Source organism: Triturus cristatus, chromosome 1_1 (genome assembly GCF_964204655.1).
Source record: "Triturus cristatus chromosome 1_1, aTriCri1.1, whole genome shotgun sequence".
Lineage (NCBI taxonomy): Eukaryota > Metazoa > Chordata > Amphibia > Caudata > Salamandridae > Triturus > Triturus cristatus.
The window spans coordinates 541,227,635-541,252,309 of NC_140579.1; the positions used below are offsets into that span (position 1 = coordinate 541,227,635).

Sequence of the window (24,675 nt, forward strand, 5' to 3'; positions counted from 1 at the left end):
CAGGCCTTTAAGTATCTGTGCACATGCCAGGGGATTTCCAGAGGTTAGCTGTCTACATAGAGAACAGCATAAAGCACATGAAAGGAAAGGAGTGGAATACTTGCAGTAAGTCTTACCACTGGCAAACGCTCAGGGTGGCATTCCAACCCATGGTTCTTTTGCCCATCATGCACCTCAATTTGAACCTAGCTATATAGAAATCAGTCTCGACCCTGCTCCTATAGGAACACTCCAGCCTGAACTGCCAGGCCAGGGACTCCCTGAACTTCAACACAAGCAACCCAAGACCGGTTTCACCCTATTTGGAGCTCTTTAGTCAGGTGTAGCATAGCTTCAATGGCAGATTGAGTACTAGACCCTCATCTGGACATACCCTTGGGATAGCATTCAAACTCATCTTTCTTTTGCCCACCATACCATCTCTGTTTGGGCACAGCCGTATGCAAATCAGTCTCAACTGTGCTCCAATAGAAACAGCCCAGAGAGAAAATGTCCCGCTAATGTGATTCTTTGTAAATAGGGGATGATTAAGAGTTGGGCCAATCTGGATTTGAGCTTCTCTATGAGAGTGGATTCTGAGTTTGGATTAAAGGAATAGTGACCGTGTTGGAAATTACAATCCTTTGCACAGTGTACCCCAAGATTTTTTTTTGCCTTGACTATTTTTCTAACTGTATAACTCTATGCACTTTACCCCTGCTAACCAGTGGTAAGGTGCCTATATGTCTTCCTTCAACATGATGACATTGGCATTCCATTAATTGGCATCTTTACCTTGTCTATAAGCCCATAGTTGTGGAACAGAGTGTACCCAGGGCCTGTAAGTTAAATGCCATCAGTGGCTGCATGATCCATTGTGCCACCCCTACAGTGACAGGGTAAACATGAATGCAGGCACAGTTTTAAACTGCAAATTGAACCTTTCAAACAACCACTTTTAGACAGGTCTTAATTCTCCTTTTAAATATTAGTGAGTCACCCCTAATTAGGCTTCACTGCCCTTAGGGCAGAGTGCATGATGTTTAAAAGTAAGACATGCAAAAGTTTAATGTTAAACACATCCTTACAGTGAGAAAGCTCTAAAATGTTTTTTCATTGCAGCAGATTTGGGCGTTCTATAGGAAAGCATTAGGATACAATATTAAGTTTAATACATGCTAACTCCAGATAGGAAACAGCTAGAAATCTCTTTTTTGGACTTTTCAAAATATTGATCACATGCCCAATACACTGGTGAAGCTGGATTTGAGACACAAAAGTTTGGAACAATGACTTTTAGAAACTTACCTTTGCCCTGTACCTGGAAGATGAATCTGCAATTTACTATCCCACTTTGCCAGCCAGTAATTAAAATTTTAATAGGTGTGGATGAGGTATGAACTTGCTCCCAGGTGCAAAAAATAGGCTGACCTGAGTAGGTGTAGACAACCCATCTGAACTTGACAGAATATGCAGGCTATGGGGATCCTTTTTGACATTAAAGTGTCAAATCCTGCTTGAATGTCACATCCTGCCTGGCCGGTCTCCAGGGTCTTTTCATATGACACTTGGGGCACATTTCAAAGAGGCCTCCTCGGTCACAGGCAATTGTTAGTTTACATTTGAACAGGGCCCTTCTTTTGTCCCCCCCAGCCAGACAGGCCTCCAACATAGTGGGCCTCTTTTTGACATTACATTGTTAAAGCTTCTTTGACAGGTTTGCTGGGTTTGCATACATCATTCAAGCTTACTTCAAATGAGGGAAATAGATGCTACACTAATTGGTGTCTATTAACTGTCTGTTTGCTGAAAAATCAGCTTAATAATGGAGTATCAAAAGCCCCGAGGTGCGGGAACCCCGAGCGCCCCCTCCGGCACTGGCAGGTCTCTGGCCTGAGAACCCCAGACTGGGTCCGGAGCGTGAGGGTTCCCCTGCACGTACTTTGCAGGGGGGGGCCTCAAGTTTCCTTACGCCACTGCAGCTTATATTCTACTAGACATTGCTTCTGAGGTTGTTGTAGGTTCGGGAGCCTCAAACTGGATTGTAGGGTTAGATGTGGAAGGATACTATAATTCACATACTACACTTCCTGCACACTTTCGTATCTAAAGGGGCACAACATACTACAAAAGGTCTTCTGCTGCAACTGGTCAGCAACCAGTGGCAACTGGATTTGGACTGTGGGCCTTTGTCTGCCACCTTGTGAGTCTCTAAGAGCCTCCCCTGAGGTGTTTGAAGGCTTTAGATGTGTACTCCTGTGGGCTTCAAGGACTAAAGTCAGAAAATAAAATCTTTGACCGTCACAAGCCTGGTTGATGTATCCAATAAATGCTCCATCACCGTCCGTGTCAAATTGCACCTAGGTTCTGGTCTACCTTGACCATTGACTATAATTGCCAGTTTATACTTCTTGACGCTATCTGTACTTAAAACTTAAAAAATCTAAATCTTCAGTTCCTCTTATTGGAGTTTTGTCATTTTGGTGTTATTTACTTGGTTACATTTTGCTCTATTGTTCTACTTCGTGGGTTTTTGTTGTTTTTCATCTCACTTTTTTTACTTTTTCAGTACTGCATAAATACTTTACACATTTTCTCTAAGATAAGCCTGTCTGCTCCTCGCCATTGCTACCATGGGGTTGAGCTCAGGTTTATTAGTGGCTTTAGTGGTTTATGCTCACAAGGATTGTGATTATTAATTCAGGTGGGTACTTACCCCCTTAATTAATAACCCAATTCCTTACACTTTGTATCTCATAAATCTCCAAGTGAGTGATACTTAGTGCCTGAAAAAGATATAATTGGATATCAGTGCAAGGCATGTAATGCTGGGTAATGCTGTAGCCTCTCCACAGATTCAAAAACTTGACTAGCAGCGGTGCATTCTATTGTAGTCTGCAGAATAAGTACCCTCTTCATTTATTGGTTTTGTTCACCTGTCATGCACATTGTGCTTCCGTTCACCATATGTAATAAAAAATGGACTGGTCTAGCAAGATTTAGTACAGGACTCAAAACTGTATGTTTCGGGGAACAGAATGTGTTCCTTTATGAAGCCCTCACCCAGCAACCTAGTTGGTGGCATGCTTTATCATCAGGCCCACCCAGTGACACCGAATGTGTCCCGGGTGTGCTTCAATGCCTGTGTTACAGCAGAGCTGGTATGTTACTGAGAGTGCAGTGGTGGTGGAGTGATACGTGAACAGGTTAAAAACTATCAAGTGGTCCCAGTGCCCACGGGGGTTATCTTTAATATCTGGGCCTCTGGTAGCGTTAAAAACGAGGCAGTGGATGTAGGTGGAGTGGTGATTATGAACTCCAGCATCTGGTGATAGGTCTACATGTTTCAGCCAGGCCTTTTCTTAAACTGGCTTTCCTCAGGACCAAAAAACTGTGAGAGTGGACACTACACTAATAATGAGTGTGTGATTTAAAATGTGTTGCACGCGCTAAGGTGCCATACGTGTGCCTCTCCAAGCATAACTGTACACACAACATAAAAGACAGACAAAACATACAGGAAAGAGTCTTAGCATGGTTGCAGTTAAAACAGCGAAATAGTATAGTTTCTGGTGATGGTGTGCATGTAAAGCGGATAAAATGTGGTTAATTGTGTTGCCGTATTGGTGGTACGGATAGGTGATTCTACCGACTTATGCGCTGACACGTGTGGGGAGCTATATCATAAAGCACACACATATAATTAAAAGGTGGATACTTTGTGGTATATTCTTACGCTAGCGTTTTGTAGCGAATGCCCCTATGGAGAGGTCCGGCAGAGGTATGGACTCTGTAAGAAAAAGAGTAGTGGCCCGTGGGCTTTGTAAAACCTGTGGGGAGAAGGTCTTACCCGGTAGTAGCGCTGGTTGATCTGGCGTTTGTTACTCAGGTAATGGCGGTCACGGCCCTCTCAAAACCTGTTCGGCTGCGGCAGCTCTCCGTAGGAAATGAGCTTCCATGTTAGCCGTCTTTAAATACCCCAAGCGGTGAGTTCAGGTGTCCCGCATTGTAGCAAGAGGCGTCTGTTGAAGAAAAATAGACACGGAAAACAGACGGACGTGTGCTGGGCTGGCTGCGGGTGATGACCCTGGTGTCACATGGAGCTAACGTGTGCCTGTTGTCATGGCAACCTGTAAACACAGTTACAAGCGCTGTTTACGTGAGAGGCAGAGAAAAGAATAGTGCCTCCAATGATTATATTGGGGCGTTTAAAAATGGTGCTCAGTACATGGAAAAGCACAGCTTAAAGTGAGATTAAAGTTAAAGGTAAAGTTAAAGGTTAAGCACAGACCCTAGATGCAACCCACAGATTGGGAATGTCACGTAAAATGTTTTATGGACCCATAGTCAGTGGTTAGTGGGTACACGTGGTAAGTACACCTTGAAGGGGGCGTGTTAGATGTTCATGAGGCCGTGCTGGATTCTGTGTGAACCCCCGAAGGAACCCACAGGATGCTTGGAATTGTCATGCAAAATGTATTTTGGACCAATAGTCAGTTATTGGTGCGTTTACATGATTATTACGCCTAGATAGGGGCATATTAGTTGTTCATAGGGCCGTGCTAGGTTCTAAGGCTGTACCAGGGGATAGAATCGTTCAGTTCTTCATGTTCAGTGGACAAGCGGTAGATCCACCGCTGCTCTTTTATCAGTAGTATCTTTTCATTGTCCTGTGGATCGTGATTGAATTGTTCGATCACTGTCCAGATCATGTCGTTGGGAGTATGGCCACTCTGTATATAATTGTCACGACGCGGGACAGATATCCAAACAAGAGGCAGACTTTCTATTCACCAAGAAAGCCAAGGTACCGTATTTCTATACTGTCCCCAAAGTACACAAAGGAATAACACCGCATCCTGGCCGACCCATAGTGTCTGGCACCAACTCCCTTCTTGAACCCTTATCCAGATACTGCGATCACTTTCTGAACCCACTGGTACAACAAACACCTACGTACATTAAGGACACAAAGCACTTACTCAACCTCATCAAAGACATCTATTTTGATCCTATGACCCAGATTATGGTGGGCTTGGATATAGAGAGCCTCTACACTAGCCTTCCACAAGATGCCACACTACAAGTACTTCGAGACATACTAATGCACAGTCCCTGGGAATACCATACCCCCAGGGACTTCATCCTAAAATGCGCCACCCTCGCACTAAAAGATAATTACTTCGAGTATAAAGGTGATTTCTATCTCCAAACCAACAGAACATCAATGGGGAGCATTTTTGCCCCTAGTGTGGCTGGCCTTTACGTCCACCACTTTGAACAACTGCATGTTTCATCCCCCACGATTCCACATCTTAGGCAAATCCTACTGTGGAGACGTTACATTGACGAAATTTTTATGATTTGGGAGGGCTCCCCAGAATCATTGACCCTATTCCTCACCTGGCTGAACGAAAGGGATCCCTATCTGCTGTTTACCAGCACAACGAGCACAACCACCCTGGCATTCCTTGACCTTAACATTATAGCGGAAGCAGGAGTACTGGCCACCAACACCCATTACAAAACCACAGCCAGAAACTCACTCCTACACTTCAACAGCTTCCACCCCAGAGCCCTGAGGGAAAACCTTCCCTTCGGGCAATTCCTCCACATCCGCAGGAACTGCAGCAACCTCAATGACTTCAAACAACAGGCTACCACACTTGAATCCAAACTTCAGGAACGTGAGTACCCATCCACAATCATTGCAAAAACCAAGAAACGGGCACGTAACCAAAACAGGGAGGCCCTACTTGAAACCGTCAATAAAGATCAACCCGACACACCAATTACATGTGTCACCACATACAACATGGCCTCCAACAAAGTTGCCAGTATTATCCTGAAACATTGGCACATCATCAATTCAGGTGCAAGAGACTGGGAGAAACCACTGTTTGCCTACAAACGTGCCAGCAACTTGAAAGACCAACTAGTGTCGACACAACCTAAAAAACAGATCAGAGCGAGCAACACCATCCTCACCACTTGGGGTCTCCCCAAAGTCACTGGACACTACCTGTGCAATGACTGTAGTGTATGTCACCTCACCAACCAAACCAAAACACTCAATCTGGAACCTGGTAAGACCTGATAGCAGGTAAAACACACCAATTGTAACTCGAGTAACGTTGTCTATTTAATCACCTGCCCCTGCAGTCTCCGCTATGTGGACATGACGACACGGAAGGTGAGGACACGCATAGTAGAGCACCGCAGTGCCATCAGGTGCAAAAAAAACATCAGCCGTCTCACTGACCATTATATACAGAGTGGCCATACTCCCAACGACATGATCTGGACAGTGATCGAACAATTCAATCACGATCCACAGAACAATGAAAAGATACTACTGATAAAAGAACAGAGGTGGATCTACCGCTTGTCCACTGAACGATTCTATCCCGTAGTACAGCCTTAGAACCTAGCACGGCCCTATGAAAAACTAATACGCCCCTATCTAGGCGTAATAATCATGTGAACGCACCAATAACTGACTATGGGTCCAAAATACATTTTGCATGACAATTCCAAACATCCTGTGGGTTCCTTCAGGAGTTCACGCAGAATCCAGCATGGCCTCATGCACATCTAACACGCCCCCTTCAAGGTGTACTTACTGTGAGAAGTTGGCCTGGCATATGCTGGTCACTAGTTATATTGGCCACCTTGCACCAGTCCAATTCGATTCTTGGTAGATATGTTTAAAGACAACCTTTTAAAGAAAGCTATCCTAGTGGTAGCTGTGGAGAGCAGCCTTCAGGCTAAGTCTCTGAGGAATGTAAAGCAGCTTGTTTTACCTTATAATCTCTTGAATTACCAAATGAAAAGACACCACACAGGTATATATATCAAATATATATGTATTTATTTCTAAATATACTCTACTAATCTCTTTATGAGATTAGAGCCAGGTAAGCATTCAAAAGATCAACAGTTCTCAATAAATTCAGCACAAATATGGCTGTAGCCCTAGGGGCGTACTAGACCATATACTAAAATAGTGGTTTAACAAACTCGACTTGCAATATGAAGAGGCCTAGGGCCTTGGGAATCGCTGGGGCTTCACTACTGCAGTGTTAGCAGGTAATTAATCAGCCCACAGGAGACGCGTGCAGTGTCTAAACACACACGCGGGTTTTCAATGCGTTTCAATGGCAAATGTCGCGGTTTGTATTTTACAGTTCTAGGGCACTTCGGAGTGGACAACAAGCAAACAACTTACAGGGTAAGTACTTCGAGAGCCAATGCACACTTGGGGCACCGTAATGCAAGAGTTACCTCACCCAGGGAAGCCGGGTGCATACGTGTCCTTTGGTGTCGGGTCGCGATGCTGTTTTCAATGGAGATCGCTGAAGACTTGCTGCTTGTGTCGTCGAGAGAAGTGTCCGCTGGAATCCGAAGATGGATTGGAGTTGCAGAAGACCTAGAAATTGAGGGGACAGAGTTCAAAGTCACTTGCCAGTGACCGGTGGCCAGCAAGATGGATGACCACAGCTGTCGCGTCTCTTCAGGTCACTGATGTCGTTTTGTCTCTTCTCTCACGAGGACCAGGAGGGATCGATGAAGACCAGCAGCTGGATTCGGAGGGTCCCATGACGTCTGCAGCTGTTGACGGTGTCGGCACTCGGTTTGGAGCCAACAAGCCTTGGCAACTGCAAGTCTCGTGTGGATGGAAGATTGTCGATGGAGCAGACCAGCAAGGTCTGATGGACTTACCCAGCGAGGGTAAGTGAGGGCAGGCCCAGAGCAACCAGGCGAGCCCGGGAAGGTGATGTGGAAGTCTTCTGGAGAGTCACTAGCCAACGGGCAAGTAACCGCGAAGACGCCTTTGCAGGAAAAGTTCACCAACAGCCCACGGTCACTCGGGACGAGGTAGGCCGCTGATCTTCGGTACTAGACCTGCTCGGGACTTGGACAACAAGTGGTCCAAAGCACAACTTCGTTGGACATAGTTTAGGGCTTGCACTCGAAATCAGTGCACGGTTCCCTGGTATTGCTGTTCCTCGTCACTCGTGGGGTCCAGATGCCACAGCTTCGCTGGGGACTCAAAATGGCCGTCGAGAGGTCAGGAAATCCGCCTCAGGGGACGCAGGGACTTCGGGCTCCGGCGGGAGCGGTAAAGTTTGCAACCGTAGTTCAGTAGTTTTGGTGCCTGCCAAGCAGGGGAGTCACTCCTTGACTCCAAGGGAGATCCTTCGGTCTTCTAGAGATAGTAGAAAGTTGAAGGGCCAGGATTCTTCTTCATAGAGCGTCGTCCAGGTGTAATCTAAATTGCATTGGCAATGTGTGGTATCGTATAGTGAAAAGATGGGAGGGACTAGCTCTATGACCACTCCTCTAGGAGGGTCAGGGTAGTGGGTGGTTACACCCACTTCCCTTTGTCCAGTTTCGCGCCAGAGCAGGGGCAGGTAGCCCCTGAACCGGTTTGAGCTGGCATATGCACAGAGGAGCCTACTGCTCCCCCAGTGCAGGACTTCAAAGCACTCTAAGAGTGCACCCACCCAGCTCCAATACACTAAATCCTGTCTGGGAGGTGGTGACACCTCCCTGTGACAGGAAACCCTTTTTTGAGCTCCCTCCACTGCGAGTTTCGGTCAGCAGCAGGAGGGCAGCCCGGTGTCTGTGCTGGTGGCATCCATTTTGTGATGCCAGGGCTCTAGATGATTTCTACCGTGTAGTACAGTGTGTACATGTCATCCCCTCTAGAAGGGTGGGATCCTACTCCCACACCAGTTACTGGTGTGGGGGTAGGATTCCAAGTTGTTTGACACCAAACACAACATGTTTTGATGCAGTCATTCCAAAGTTAGCATTTACCGCAAGGTTATAATGCACTTAAGAGTATATGGTTTAACCGCATCCACAAACAGCAGCAGAGAATAGACTCTGCCAGCTGCAGAGGGGTCCTGCTCAGGCAGAAGCACCCCCTCACATAGTAAACCATGCACCCTGCCCTTGGGATTGATCGGGCCTGCCATAGGGGTGACTGATAGGTTTATATGTGTGTGTGTAAGGTGAGATATAGGAACCTATACCTCAGTGAGGAGTGCTAACACTACCTCACACAGGCTGCAGTAGCAGGCCTGTGGTGTCAGATTGTGAATGCTTCCCAGGGGTGGCATAATACATGCTGCAGCCCCTGGTAGGCCTGTGAAGTACCAATGCCCTAGGTACCTAAGGTACCATATACTAGGGGCTCATAAGGCACCACAGTATCCAATCACTAGTGCATCTAATATGCACACCAATCATTTAAGGGAGTAAGCAGATAGGCTGGGGTCCTGGATAGCAGGATCCCAGCCAGACTAGTCAAAAACCATTCAAACACCAGGAAAAAAAAATGGGGGCAACCATATAGTCAGATTCCAACTTCCTACACTTACCGCGTGTACCCCCTAACCACTGACTATGGGTCCATAACACATTTTGCGTGACATTCCCAATCTGTGGGTTTCATCTAGGGTCTGCGCTTAACCTTTAACTTTACCTTTAATTTTAATCTCACTTTAAGCTGTGCTTTTCCATGTACTGAGCACCATTTTAAACGCCCCAATATAATCATTGGAGGCACTATTCTATTCTCTGCCGCTCACGTAAGCAGCGCTTGTAACTGTGTTTACAGGTTGCCATGACAACAGGCACACGTTAGCTCCACGTGACACCAGCGTCATCACCCGCAGCCAGCCCAGCACATGTCCGTCTGTTTTCCGTGTCTATTTTTCTTCAACAGACGCCTCTCGCTACAATGCGGGACACCTGAACTCACCGCTTGGGGTATTTAAAGACGACTAACACGGAAGCTCATTTCCTACGGCGAGCCGCCGCAGCTGAACAGGTTTTGAGAGGGTCGTGACCGCCATTACCGTGAGTAACAAACGCCAGATCAACCAGTGCTACTACCGGGTAAGACCTTCTCCCCACAGGTTTTACAAAGCCCACGGCCACTACTCTTTTCCTTACAGGGTCCATACCTCTGCCGGACTTCTCCATAGGGGCATTCGCTACAAAACGCTAGCGTAAGAATATACCACAAAGTATCCACCTTTTAATGATATGTGTGTGCTTTATGATATAGCTCACCACATGTGTCAGCGCATATGTCGGTAGAATTACCTATCCGTATACCAATACGGGAACACAATCAACCGCATTTTACCCACTTTACATGCACACCATCACCAGAAACAATACTATTTCGCTGTTTTTACTGCAACCATGCTAAAATTCTTTCCTGTATGTTTTGTCTGTCTTTTATGTTGTGTGTACAGTTATGCTTGGAGAGGCACACGTATGGCACCTTAGCGCGTGCAACACATTTTAAATCACACACTCATTATTAGTGTAGTGTCCACTCTCACAGTTTTTTGGTCCTGAGGAAAGCCAGTTTAAGAAAAGGCCTGGCTGAAACATGTAGACCTATCACAGGATGCAGGAGTTCATAATCACCACTCCAGCTACATCCACTGCCTTGTTTTTAACGCTACCAGAGGCCCAGATATTAAAGATAGCCCCCGCAGGCACTGGGACCACTTGATAGTTTTTAACCTGTTCACGTATCACTCCACCACCACTGCACTCTCAGTAACATACCAGCTCTGCTGTAACACAGGCGTTGAAGCACACCCGGGACGCATTCGGTGTCACTGGGTGGGCCCGATGATGAAGCATGCCACCAACTAGGTTGGTGGGTGAGGGCTTCATAAAGGAACACATTCTGTTCCCCGAAACATACAGTTTTGAGTCCTGTACTAAATCTTGCTAGACCAGTCCAAATAAACTCTTTGGGGATTCGGATTGGCTACCCAGTCCTCTCTCTCTCCTTGATAATCGATTACTTCCGTTCAACATAACATACTGCATGAGGCAACTTCATGAACCCCTCCTCGGCACCCGCCATAGCCATCCCGGACGGCTACAAGATCACCCGCAGGAACCGTACCAACAGAACAGGAGGAGGAATCGCCATCGTCCACAGAAACACTCTCAAAGTCTCGACCAGCACCGACGACACCCTCAGCACCGCCGAACACCTGCACTTCCAGATCCACACCGATCCCAACACCACCCTCAGAGAAACCCTCGTCTACAGACCCCCCGGACCCCGGCCACAGTTCAGCTACTCCATCACCGACTTTGTCAGCACGCACACCCTCGCCTCCACAGACTACATCCTCCTCGGCGACCTGAACTTCCACCTCGAGAACAATAACGACACCAACTCCACCACCTTGATTGACAACCTCGCCAAACTCGGACTCAGACAGCTCGTCACAACACCCACCCACTCTGCCGGCCACACACTTGACCCCATCTTCTCAGAAAGCTCCCACATCTCCTTCAGCCACACCACCGAACTCCATTGGACCGACCATCGCTGCTTCCACTTCACCTTCCGGAAACCCACCACGCACCACCGCACCCAACAGATCCCTCGCCACTGCTGGAGCAAAGTCACCGAAGACCAGCTAACCACCACTCTCGCCCGTAGCCCATCCGCGACCCCACCGACCCCGACACCGCCACCCGCAACCTCGACAGTGGATCAACGACTGCGCCAACACTCTCGACCCGATCAAGAAACCCTCCAACTGACACACCAGCAAGAAAGCCAGCTGGTTCACCGAGGACCTCCAGGCCTCCAAGCAAACCTGCCGGAAACTAGAGAAAAAATGGCACCGTGAACAGACACCAGACAGTTACGCAGCCCACAAGAACGCCACCCGCAGACACCATCACCTCATCAGATCCGCCAAAAGGGCCTCCTTCAAAGACCGCCTAGACAACAACACACACAACAGAAAAGAACTCTTCAACATCGTGAAGGAACTCTCCAACCCCAGCTCCAACGCCAACGATATCCCACCTTCGCAAGACCTGTGCGACTCCCTTGCCACCTTCTTCCATCGCAAGATCGCAGACATCCTTGACAGCTTCAACGTCATGACCGCCCCGACAGCCACTGAGACCACCGTCCCCACGGCCACCATCCGCACCGATCCCCTGCTCTCCTGGACCAACATAAACGACGACGACACCATCAAAATCATGAACACTATCCACTCCGGCTCTCCGTCAGACCCATTCCCACACCACATCTTCAACAAAGCCAGCACCACCATCGCACCTCATCTCTGGAAAGCCATCAACATCTCCTTCGAGACAGCGACCTTCCTGGAGAGCTGGAAGCATGCTGAGATCAACGCCTTACTCAAAAAACCCAAGGCTGACCCTAAGGACCTCAAGAACTTTTGACCCATCTCCCTGCTCCCGTTCCCGGCGAAGGTCATCGAGAAGACCGTCAACAGACAACTGACCTGCTACCTCGAGGAGAACAGCATCCTGGACCCGTCCCAGTCCAGGTTCCGCAGCAACCAGAGCACCGATACTGCCCTCATCGCTGCCACCGATGACATCTGGGCCCTGCTGGACAACGGCGAAACCGCGGCCCTCATCCTCCTGGACCTGTCAGCCGCCTTCGACACTGTCTGCCACCGCACCCTACGCACATGCCTCCACGATGCTGGAATCCAAGACGAGGCTCTGGACTGGACCTCCTCCTTCCTCTCCGGCAGAACCCAGAGCGTTCGCCTCCCCCCTTTCCACTCCGAAGCCACCAAGATCATCTGCGGCGTACCTCAGGGTTCATCCCTCAGCCCGACATTGTTCAACATCTACATGGCACCGCTCGCCCACGTCGCCCGACTGCACGACCTCAACATCATCTCCTACGCCGACGACACCCAGCTGATCCTCTCCCTCACCAAGGACGCCCTCACCGCCAAAACCAACCTCCACGAAGGAAGGAAAGCCGTCGCCGAGTGGATGAAGAACAACCGTCTGAAGCTAAACTCGGACAAGACAGAAGTCCTCATCCTCGGCTCCACCCCCTCGGCCTGGGACGACTCCTGGTGACCTACAGCACTGGGAACAGAACCAACACCCACCGACCACGCACGTAACCTGGGGTTCATCCTCGACTCTTCCCTCTCCATGACAAAGCAGGTCAACGCCATCTCGTCCTCCTGCTTCAACACCCTCCGCAAGATCTACAGGTGGATCCCACCGAAACAAGAAGAACGGTCACCCAGGCCCTCGTCAGCAGCAGGTTGGACTACGGAAACGCCCTCTACGCAGGAGCCTCAGCCAAACTCCTGAAATGACTACAACGCATTTAGAACGCCTCTGCATGCCTGATCCTCGACATCCCTTGCTGCAGCCACTTCACACCCTACTTGAGAGACCTGCACTGGCTTCCCGTCAACAAGAGGATCACCTTCAAGCTCCTCACCCACGCACACAAGGCACTCCACAACACCGGACCAGCATACCTCAACAGACAACTCACCTTCTACACCCCCAACCGCCAGCTCCGCTCCGCCGACCTCCCCCTCGCCACCATCCCCCGCATCCGAACAACGACCTCCGGCAGCAGATCGTTCTCCCACCTCGCCGCCAAGACCTGGAACACCCTCCCCATCCTCCTACGGCAGACCCAGGACCTGCTAACCTTCAGAAGACTACTCAAGACCTGGCTATTTGAGCAGTAGCAGCTCCCCCCCAGCGCCTTGAGACCCTCCCGGGTGAGTAGCGCGCTTTACAAATGCTCTGATTGATTGATTGATTGATTCATCCACTGGCTCTCTTACACTGCAAGTGACTTCATTTTGTCTAATCACGTGCACATCTGCCTAAAAAGAAGTGCACTACAGAGGCCAATTCTTTACTCGGTAAAGGCTTTTTCCTTTCCATTCTTTATCTGTTTATATTTTGTTAGTCCGTTGTGTGTGTTTAACTATATGTTCAGGTTACAGAAATTCAGAGTAATTCTGTGCTCTCTTTGAGCCAATAAGAATCATATTTTTCAGTCACCAGTAGTGCAAATTATCAATAAGACCATTACTGTAGTATGACGTTTGAGATCGATACACAGTTAAGTGCACTGGAAGTTGTTCAAGTGCTGACTATCCACAATGATGCCGTCCAGTTAGACGAGTGAAGTAAGGGAACAAATAGAGAAACAGACGGAGGGGAGAATGGGTTAAAGCCAAACCATTGAGGTGTGGCTATACAGGTGGAATAGAAAGTAAGCTAAGGAAAATATAAAAGATGGCCAGAGAGTTAGAAAAAACTTGCAAAACTCATACCTATGATGACCTGATAGAACTGAAAAATATCTGTTTTTAATGCTGAATCCACACACAATTGATGTTTAAACCATCTACCACATGATGCTGTTATTTTATTTGATTTTGTACTGCGGTAACCACCATTGTCCTGGCATTGAAGTGCATTCTCTGTCTGACTGCACTTTAATGTAATCTGGGAAGGCCATCAATTGAAATGGAGTAACCATCGTTCGATAGTATTTGTTGTTTTTGTTGTTGTCTGGCTGTTTGTGGGTAGTAGATAATTTATTCAGTGTTAAGCTTCAGTGATGTTTGTGTGAGTTGGTGTGCAAATACAGTCAGTTTGTTAGGCACGATTTTGAGGTACTTTCTGTGTATGCATAGATGTGTTAACATCGGTTAGCTGTTGCTTGGTCATTAATTAGTGCTTTTTATATAAGCATCACAATCCAGGTTAGACTATTATAACCAGTGGTCTCACTGTCCCAGTGGCTGTTTTATGTTTACTCTGTTTTTATCTGTATGTTTCTAGAGTGTGTGTTAGTATGATGCATGCCTTTGCTGTTCTCTTGGCAGTGCTTTACCAACTGTATAGCTTTGGTGCATTGCTGTGAGAATGATAGTGGATGGGCACTGTCTACAGTGTGCTTTCTGAGTATGACTATTTGTAGGTGAAATTGGAAACTATGTTTTGGTGTTATTGTTGATGCAGTGCAGTTGGATGTCTGGTGAAGCCACAAATACAGGTTATCAAAGGGGTGTTAGTTGCATATGGTAAAATTTGTGTATAAGTATTGTTTGTGGGGTTGAGTGTTGGTTTGGGCTCCACCCAAGCTCACCTACTTGAGAGCACTGAGTTATCCTGGGCACACTTCCCTTTCTTTCTGGGCCTCAGCTATTGTAACATCACGCCCAGGGCTCAATGAGCATATCCCTTCCATAAATACCAATAGATAGAAAACAGCCCTCAGCCAACCTGTAAACCCTATGCAAATACAGCACATCCAGAACAAAAACAGTATGTTTCTTACAAACATATTAAAATGCAGATGCCGAGAAGCAAGGTCCCTGGCAGCCTGTTATTCAGGGTGTGTCACCACAAAGATGAAGGGAAGGCATCATCACAGCTCTCCAGGCAACTACCTATGAACATTACATCCACTCCTTTATCCCTCAGAGAGGAGTTGGCCTAACGGCTAAGGCGGTCAACCTCGGAGCTGGGGAACCAGGTTTGAGTCTCTGCTGCGACGCACAGCTTCCTGTGATTCTGGGAAATCACTTAATCTGCCTGTGCCTACCAAAAACGAATGTGACCTCATGTAACGCAACTCATGCTCGTGTAAAGCGCTCTGATACGCAATACCTTTGGGTCAAGTTCGCGCTATATAAAACTGCGTAAAAAAATAAACTCAGAGAATTACCACACACTTCACTTAAAAATATATATTTTCAAACATCCTTGAAGGAGGAAATATCCAATCACTGCTTAACAAAAGTCTATTCTACATTTGGAAGGCCTACCCATCAACTGATCTATCAGCCATCTGGTGTTCAATTGAAAGTGTAAGGAAATTACTCTTTCTGTTTGATCACCAGCAAGATTTTGGACTGATGCAGTTGGTTTCTCAACCCAGAGATTCCACCGAGGTCTGCCACTCAGACCTTAGTGCCAGTGTTCTAACCCATCCCAAAATGTATGTTGAATTGGTTCCACCCAATTGGCATAAGCTGACTTACTTATATCTCCCTAGTATATGGTACCAAGGGTACACAGGGCATGTAAGTTACAGTGTTTATTTAGGGCTTCAGCACTGATTGTGCCACACTGAGCATGACAAATTACAAAATGTCTCCCAGCCTGCCACTGCAGCCTGGAAGGGCAGTTATAAAGTTGCTAGTTCGACTTTGCCATTTACACCAATAAGAAAGACCCCACTTCCCTTATCAATGTATATGAGACTCCCCTAACGGAGGCCTATCGAGCCCTAAGGCAGGGAGCTGTATATTAGTAGGCAGGACATATACTTTAATATGCCTTAACAGCAGAACCTTCAAATTGTCGTTTTTGCTGTTGAAACGTTAGTAGTGCCATTGGCTTATACAGAGTTACAGGCTGACATCTCAGTAATGCTAACTTCTGAATGGGACTGCTAAAATGTGTACTTGAAGGTATCAAATTAATTGTGGCATTAAACCAGACTTGATAACCCAAGTTGATTTCTAAGGAAAGGCACATTTTAGAATGTTGCCACTCTGTTGGCCAGTTTATACTGTGGTCTTTCACAGTTGCTGGCCACCAGAGAGCCTTCTGCCCTCCTGGGGAGTAGCGTGAACGACTCCAGGTTCAGGAACAAAAGAGGTCTGCTACAGAGGGAGGTGTTACCTCCCCCTTGTAGGATGCCAACCAGGGTGTTCGCCCAAAAGGTGAGCTTTAATTGAGAAGTTGCTTTTGGTGGGCAAATGGTGATCATACCCGCATAGGGCTGCCACTTTGTTCAGGCAGACTGGCAGAGAGGGAAAACCAGTTGCAAACCCATTTTTTCCCTTGGTGTTTGGCCCACAAGTAGCCACATCTATAGGGTGGGCTACCAAGTTCCTAACATTCAATGAAGGGTTAAGACATCTTGAGAGGGGACAGAATAGTTCACTCTGGGGTTGCTAAATGTCACACATAGCCAGAGGTCGTCATAGGGCGGGAGTGATCCTGGTAGCCCATTGGCTAGTGACTGCATCATTCCTCAGGGCACTTTCTGGGCATAAGTATGGCACGCCTGGCAGCCTAAGTATTAAATCATATCTTGACTAGAGAGAGGACTGAAGAAGGACTGGCCTGCTGACCCCTAGACCCTGGTAAGAGAGGCTGCACAAACCACTGGACTGCACCTGCTGCTCCTTGGGCTAGCTAAGAGAGGACTGTGCCTGTGGTGCCAGGCTTGAGAAAAAGTTGCTCCTGAGCCCTAGACCATAGTTGTGACTCCAAACGTCAGGCAGTTGGCCCCCTGTTCCAGCACCATAAAAGCTGAAGTCGCCGGTCCGGCCAGTCAGATACCACTCGCAAGGAATTGCTGCTGACTGCCGACGTGCAGCCAAGAAGACCTCCACCCCAGACTCAAAAGTTGCACCCATGTAAGCCTGACTCAGGAGAGTCATCAGAGTGTGGATTGGTCACCAAGGAAGGACATTAGTCCTCACCAAAGGATATCGCTGAAACCACGAAGTTCGGTGATCGGTAACCCAGCCACAGTTGGACTTCTCCTGGCTCAAAGAGGATTTCAAGGAACTTCGACCCCTGTGGCCAAAGTCACCCCACCCGTAGACTAAGAAATAAACCCAGAAAGTCCCCTGTCGACTACACAGCACCCAGTGCTTCTTTCAGCATCCTCAGAATCCTGCATTCCCAGCATCAGGACCATTCAATTGAAGTCTGTGGCGGTTTTGATGAAAAGTGTGGAACTGGACTTGAGACTGCTTTGGTGACCAGGTAATGGTCCAGATGCTCCTTACTGGCCCCCTTAGCATTCTCCCTGTCAGAATTGGTCAGGCAACTCAGGCTGTAGTAGCCAAACTCAACTTTTAAAAACATTTTGAAAATGTCCAAATTTTACCGTTACCAATGCTTTTTTCTGCTTTGGACTAAACGTTGAGATTTAAGTTTTACTCATAAATCTATTTCTCTGGAACCCTAGGGTGTATTTTGCTCATCTTGGTGTCTAAAAATGTACAAACATATAATCTAGTTTAATACATTGGTGTTGGATTTCTTTTGTGTTGTGTGACTTTCTTATTTTGTTGTTTGGTGCTTCTAAATGTTTTACACTAGTTATTTTGTTTAAGCCTTGCTGGTCGAAGCCACAGCTACCCAGGGCTGAGATAGAGGTTTTACAAACGAGCCTGACTGGACCCAAGATAGTTTAGTGAGTGTATTACATGGTAAGGATACACAACCATACCATATAATACACCACAATCCTCTCAGAGAGGTACTAGAAAACGCAGTTGCAACCACATGCAAGAGCAGATCACTGTTAATTTGAATGAAGAGTGCACTGGTGCTTTTGTTTTTTGCCACAATATATAAAGTTACATTTTTCTGGCCTTTGCTCTGATGATGTGGACTTTCCTTTTTGTGTGAGGCCATGGCTGATATATATGTGTTGGGTCCCAGCTGTAATTGCACAGACGAGATTAGAAACAAAGGAATGCAAACCACAGTAATTAAAAGTGACTTCGAATAATTCAAGCATTCAGACTTCTGCTTTTTCTCTCTTATGCTCTGAGTGTGCTGTGGTGTAACTCACAAAGACCATTTCCAGTTATAGGATGTACAAATCGTGGCCCCAGCACTTAGTACTTACCAAGTGCACATATCTCCACCTCATTCACAGACATCCAAATTATGTCTGTGCTGACCTATGAACACCCCCCGCCTTCTTGCAGATTCCAGCTCTACTAATGCACATTGTCCCTGACATAAGCCACGTGGAAGGTCCGACCCCCGCCGTTCCAGTGGAGCTCTGCCCCAGGCCCTCATTCTAGACATGCCAACCCTTGTCTTATTACCGCTGCGCAACCACTCAGTTGCCTGCTAGAGCGCCTGCGTCAGTGCCTGTGTGGTTTAGTACAGGTAGCCCATGCCGAACCCTTCGGCTCCATTACTCAAATCCCTATGCCTTTTTTAGGTCCGCATAGGAAAAAGACCTGTAACAATCGCTTGTGTTTTTGTCCCATAAACGTTCACGTGTTCCATTGCCTTCAATGGCAACGTGTGCACTTGTGGCGATTCCCTTGCGGGAGCGAGCTTGACACCATATGTTTGTAATTAACTTACAAACGCATGGTGCCCCTGGCTCGCTCCCACAAGGGAAATGCTTTGTGTGCTGTCGCCACACTCCCCCCCTGTACTGCTCGATTTTCCCAGCCTTCTTGTGTTGTAGAGCGATTAATATGACTTCAGTCTCTTTCCATCCAAGTCTAAGGATTAGAGTAGTGAATAGAGCCTATTTATTAGACACTTTGACACGATCCTGTGCTCCTCCCCATAGATCAGGGCTTACATACATAGCCTAGGGGATAGATTCGTTAGTATTAAGGATAACCTGCCCTATAGTGAGGGTATTTCATGGAGTCGTGCTGAATTCAGGCCTGGTAGGCCTCAGACAGGAGAGACTCCATCTTTCTTTCTGCCCCGGCAGCTTGGGACATTTCTAGGTGAAGGGTGATATTTTAGTTATGAGGTGTTATTCGCTCGGAGAGAACCGGTTCAGGCCGGCCCTTATCGAAGGAGTGTATTCTTCCCCTGCCGAAGACACTACATCAGGCCGGCCGGCTGGGAACGTGTCCTTGGCACGGGGAGGTACAGGAATTTGGTGGGCGGCAGGTTTCGAGCTGGAATTTTCCATGAGAGAATGCACCTCTATATTAGTGAAAGTCTGAGTTAGATATTGGCACTTGCTTCTAGTCCATAGGCGGCACCTGGCCGTTAGCAGAAAAGCTACTACTTATTTCAGGGAAGACAGATGATGAACTTGAATCTAAAGAGGAGAGAGTAGCCGATGAGGAAGAGGTTCCAGTGACTCGGAGAGGGAGAAGGGAGTAGATCCGCGACTGCGGAGGTGTGACTTCCAGGCGAAGCTGAGGCACAGACGAGAAGGGAACCTAGATGACCATTGAGCACAGGCTACATACGACTAAGGTGATGTCGACCCCTTTTTATTGAAGTGTATAACTTAACCTTTTACTTTCCTTGCAGGTTGTATATATGATGTATTCTGTGAGTGTGCATGTAGCAATTAAATAAAGTATTTAGCTTGTTGTGAGTCAGCATGTGTTGTGTATCCTTGTATAGGAGGATAGCCTATTCTTCTAGTCAGATTCAACTTGACATGAACAGATGTTAATCCTGATCAGGTAAGTGGTAACTGAATGAGGGAGAAAAGAGCCCCTCGAACTAAAGAACAGGTTGTGCTCAACTAATAGTCTTTGTGTGATCTGATACATAGTAACCCCGATTCCCCTATCGTGTACTACGGTGATAATAGGATGAGCTCGTGCTAAGGCTGCCGTCTGGGTAGGAAGTACTGGGTCCGTTCGAGACCGCGAGGCTAAGGCTGCCGTCTGGGTAGGAAGTTCTGGGTCTGTCTGAGACCGCGAGACTGTGGCTGCCGTCTGGGTAGGAAGTTCTGGGTCTGTCTGAGACCGCGAGACTGTGGCTGCCGTCTGGGTAGGAAGTTCTGGGTCTGTCTGAGACCGCGAGGCTGTGAGGTCTGAGACTGCGAGACTGTGGCTGCCGTTTGGGTAGGAAGTTCTGGGTCTGTCTGAGACCGCGAGACTGTGGCTGCCGTCTGGGTAGGAAGTTCTGGGTCTGTCTGAGACCGCGAGACTGTGGCTGCCGTCTGGGTAGGAAGTTCTGGGTCTGTCTGAGACCGCGAGACTGTGGCTGCCGTCTGGGTAGGAAGTTCTGGGTCTGTCTGAGACCGCGAGACTGTGGCTGCCGTCTGGATAGGAAGTTCTGGGTCTGTCTGAGACCGCGAGACTGTGGCTGCCGTCTGGGTAGGAGGTTCTGGGTCTGTCTGAGACCGCGAGACTGTGGCTGCCGTCTGGGTAGGAAGTTCTGGGTCTGTCTGAGATCGCGAGGCTGTGAGGTCTTGATATATATATATATATATAATAGGAATTCCCTGTCCCTAGGTGGTACGTATATATGTGATTATTTAGGTGTAAAAAGGCCCTAGGGAGGGGGTAACGTTCTGGTTTGGGTTAGAAAGGCTCTGTTGAGCGGGTTCCACCTGATCCGAAAACCCAAGCAGAACACCCCCCCCACCCCTTCCACTTTTAGCGCGAGGCGTGCGCGCTTTTTGAACTTTGGTATCGGCACTCGCGCACGGCTCTGATCAGAGTTTCCGGCTAGATTAATGAATTCATGTGAGTAGGAGAGAATAAGCGGTGCCAGGCACTGGTGAAAATTGCACACTGCTAGAAATAAACAATAGTTAGTTCTTATAAGCGTGAGACTACCTTCTCTAGAGGCTGAGTTAGTTGTGTAAGGTTAAATTGTTAGGCGCATTTCTTCCTGTAGGCACAGTTCTTTCTTTGCAGAATATATGTGTGTGAAAGTATACACTGCTCGCATAAAGAGTATTTACCTGTTTGTGAACTGATCTCAATGTGTTCTTTTATATTTACACCTAGCCCAATTCTACGAAGAGTGATTTTGTTTTCTTTTGCCTCTGGGGGAGTTGTAAAGTTGAACTACCATGTCCCTTTCTCCAAATATCACGCACTGATGAGGTATAGGAAAATATATTCATAAGTACTGGATTTCTCCAGAAAAATATTTAAACAGATAGTCATATTAAATTATGCCGGGGAGCGCATTTGGCCGGAAGTCATCTTAATGACAGAAGCATACGGATACCAGGAGTGTGCATGTTTGGGTGTGGCGAGAACAATTGCGTAAGAAAAGAACCACAATGTTTCACGTGCTAATAAAAACACTTTATCACCGACAATCTTAAATGTGAGTAAATAATTAAATCGGCTATTACAACAGTTCATTGGTTTGATAAATTAGAACCAAAGGTGTATTGTGACAGCCATTTAGACCATTAATATAACACTTGAGCTAAAAAAAAAAATACATCTAAAATACTTATTGAGCAAAGCTTGGGGAAGAAAAATTAATATAGTGCAAACTTTATCCTGATTCAGATCGTCAATGTTCTACCTATGTTTTGGCCCTTATTAAGGGACTCCTTCCGGCACAATGATCTCAAAGTGCTACATTTCGAGATGCATAGCTCCTTAAGCTTACAGTTCAGCATCAGGCAAGAAGTAAGGGTTGGAAGTGCTGTTATACACTTCAAAAATCCACATTATCGGCTTCAATAAATGTGCCTTAAAACCATTGGGACTTGTTGCTTAGTATTGAAAAGCCTCTTGTGTTTAGCAGAACATCAAATGGCCAGGCACCTTCAGCAGTCCCTATCTGACTGGGAGATATTAAATCAGGGGGAGCTTGAGGAATGACCGTCTGGATCCTTCTATGTTCAACATTGTACAAAAATGGCAAATGAACCTCTGGCTGTGTGATCCTTCACACAAAGGAAGTTACTCAATGCAGGATGTGCATCAGCATAGCATAGCTAATGGTGGCATCTAGTAAAAATGTGGGTACATTTCTAAGCATGGGAGCAGTTATTTGGAAATAGGAAGTAATTGACTTATAATGATCATATCAGTGGGACTACAATGTCTCCACGTTGAAAGGAAGTACTTAAAAGAGGCTCAAATTGCGCTTATTTTCCAGTGAAGTATGTTTGAAGAGCTGATGCCAGTCTGAGTTTTCTCTGAATTATGTCTAAGAACTATTATACAGGTGCGGTGTTTCTATTTGGCATACTTTAAGAATAACACAAGTTTTCACTTATATACTCATCAGAAATTAAACATTGACTTTCACTAAAGACTAGCCTCCTTGTAGTGCCACAATTAATGTTTCAAACTTCTTACCCACAGAAATCCTCTGTCGCTGTTTGGGTGCAGGGGTGGATCGTCCATTGGGGCGTTGGGGCGTTGCCCCACTAACCACATGTCTACGGGCACGCAGGAGGATTAACTTCACTGCCGGCGCGTCCTGACTCGAAATCCGAGGGGGTGGGGCAGCACTGGAGGGTTGGGTTTGTTGTTGACGTCACTTCACTGAGTGACAGCAGCAGGGCAGGCCCAGTAAGTGCGCACTAGTATCGCCAGCAGGGCCCTGCATTACTAGAGCGAGCGAGGGCGAGGGCTGCTACTGGCCAGTGGCCGCAGCCCCCGCTCTCCTATGGGCGGGGACAGTCCATGCCCTAGCCAATCCTGACACTGTTGGAGCAGCATCTGGATTGGCTGAGAGGGTATGCCATGTGGCACCAGCCACTCGCGAAGGCGCCAACGTGGCGGCGCGGACCCGGGCACAGGAACACACAGCAGATGCGGCGCGAACCCGGCGGTCAGGTAAGATTTCACGTTTTTTTAAACTTTATTTTTAAGCCACCCCCGCACGTATTACGAGCCGCAACTGGTTCTAGGATACACGAAGCTGAGGAAGGGTCTCTCCTACTCATCGCGTAACTAGCACCAGCATGGGCATTGTGAGTTGTTTTTTCTACTCAAGCACCTGCCATGAAGTAATTGGCTCTAGCAGCAGGACTGCACACTACAAGCAGCCTCTGTCCTCCGAGGAGGGGGTCTTGAGTTGCAGAAAAATACCTGCTTTACCACGATGGTGTGTGCCCTGCATAATATAATGTTACACCAGCAGAGGGGCTGCTTCTGGAAATCTCTTTCACTGGTGTGGAGGGGATAGGCCAACCAGCCTTCTGTGTTAAATGACAAATATATTTGTTTTCCATGCATACTCTTAGAGCGTTTTTTAGGATGGCACCAAAAGATAGCACATAGCTGCCAAGCTTTCATATTGGCTATGCTTGTCATTTCTATGGTTTTAGTGTGTGTATAAGTGACATTCTATCCGCAAATGTTGGATACACCAACTGATAATTTCTCGTGAGTAATTCAAAACATTGATCAGTATTTGGCTGCCTCTGTTTTCTGTTATTTTATCCAGACATATAACTTAAAAGTGAACACACACCCCTAAAGAGGGCATACGTATTGGGGTTCATAGTGCTTGCTAGCAATATTAGATGAGCTCGTAATAACAATGAATTTGTTGTGAAAGTGTTTTAAATTTAAGGGTGTGAATTATACATTTATTACGTCCGGGGGTAGCTGTTTTAGGGTTGCCACACTCTCGTTTTCCCCTTTAGTCCACCGTGCTCTGCAGTCTCTCACCACTTAGCACTTAATCTTTCCGAAATTATCCATCTGCATGTTGCTCGACAGCTTCTGACAAGCGCGACCCTTAGCAAGCGCCCACTTAGGACCCGGCCCCCCGTTCCCGCGACGCACCCCCTTAGCCCGGCCAGCAGCCTAATTGGCTGCTGGCCGGGGGTAGTGCTTCCGGGTCACCATGACGGGTGTCCGGCGCAAGTAGCGTCCAGAAGAGGTGGGGCTATTTAGGCCCCAGACTCACCTCCCGCTCACTCCTGCCTGGACCGAAGACTGTGTGCAATCTTCACTGGAACTGCGTCGGTGTTCGCGGCGGCTTGTATTCGTCGGGTCTTCTATTCGTGAGGTCGGTCGTTGTCGGTGTCTCGTGCAGCAATCGAAGCGTCTCGGGGCGTCGCGGGATTTTAAGGTGAGGTGTCTGGGGCGGTGGAGAGTGCTGTGTGGTTTTCAGGGCACGGTGGGCAGCCAGTGGTGCGTTAATCATTGTGCCGTGGTCCCCGGTGGCGGCTTGGTGTCCTCCTAGAGCTTGCTGTTATTATCCAAGCCTTTTTACCCGTACAAGAGCTGTAGTGTGCGCGGGGGTTGTGGTGTCCGGGTCTGTAGTTGTGATCCTGCGGGGTAGAGCGGGGTTAAGTCGGGCGGGCGCGCCTTAATTTCGCGCCTTTCTTCCTTCCGGTTGCGCGATCTGGGAGTCTCGTTACAGGCCGTGCGTGTAGCGGTAGCGGGCGGGAGAGAG

At 47.5% G+C, this 24,675-nt stretch overlaps 1 protein-coding gene across 3 annotated transcripts in view; it reads left to right on the top strand.

The window, feature by feature from the left end:
- The window catches only part of KIF21B (kinesin family member 21B), a 1,294,294-nt gene that overhangs the window by 254,591 nt on the left and 1,015,028 nt on the right, over positions 1 to 24,675 (top strand). The window lies entirely within an intron of this gene.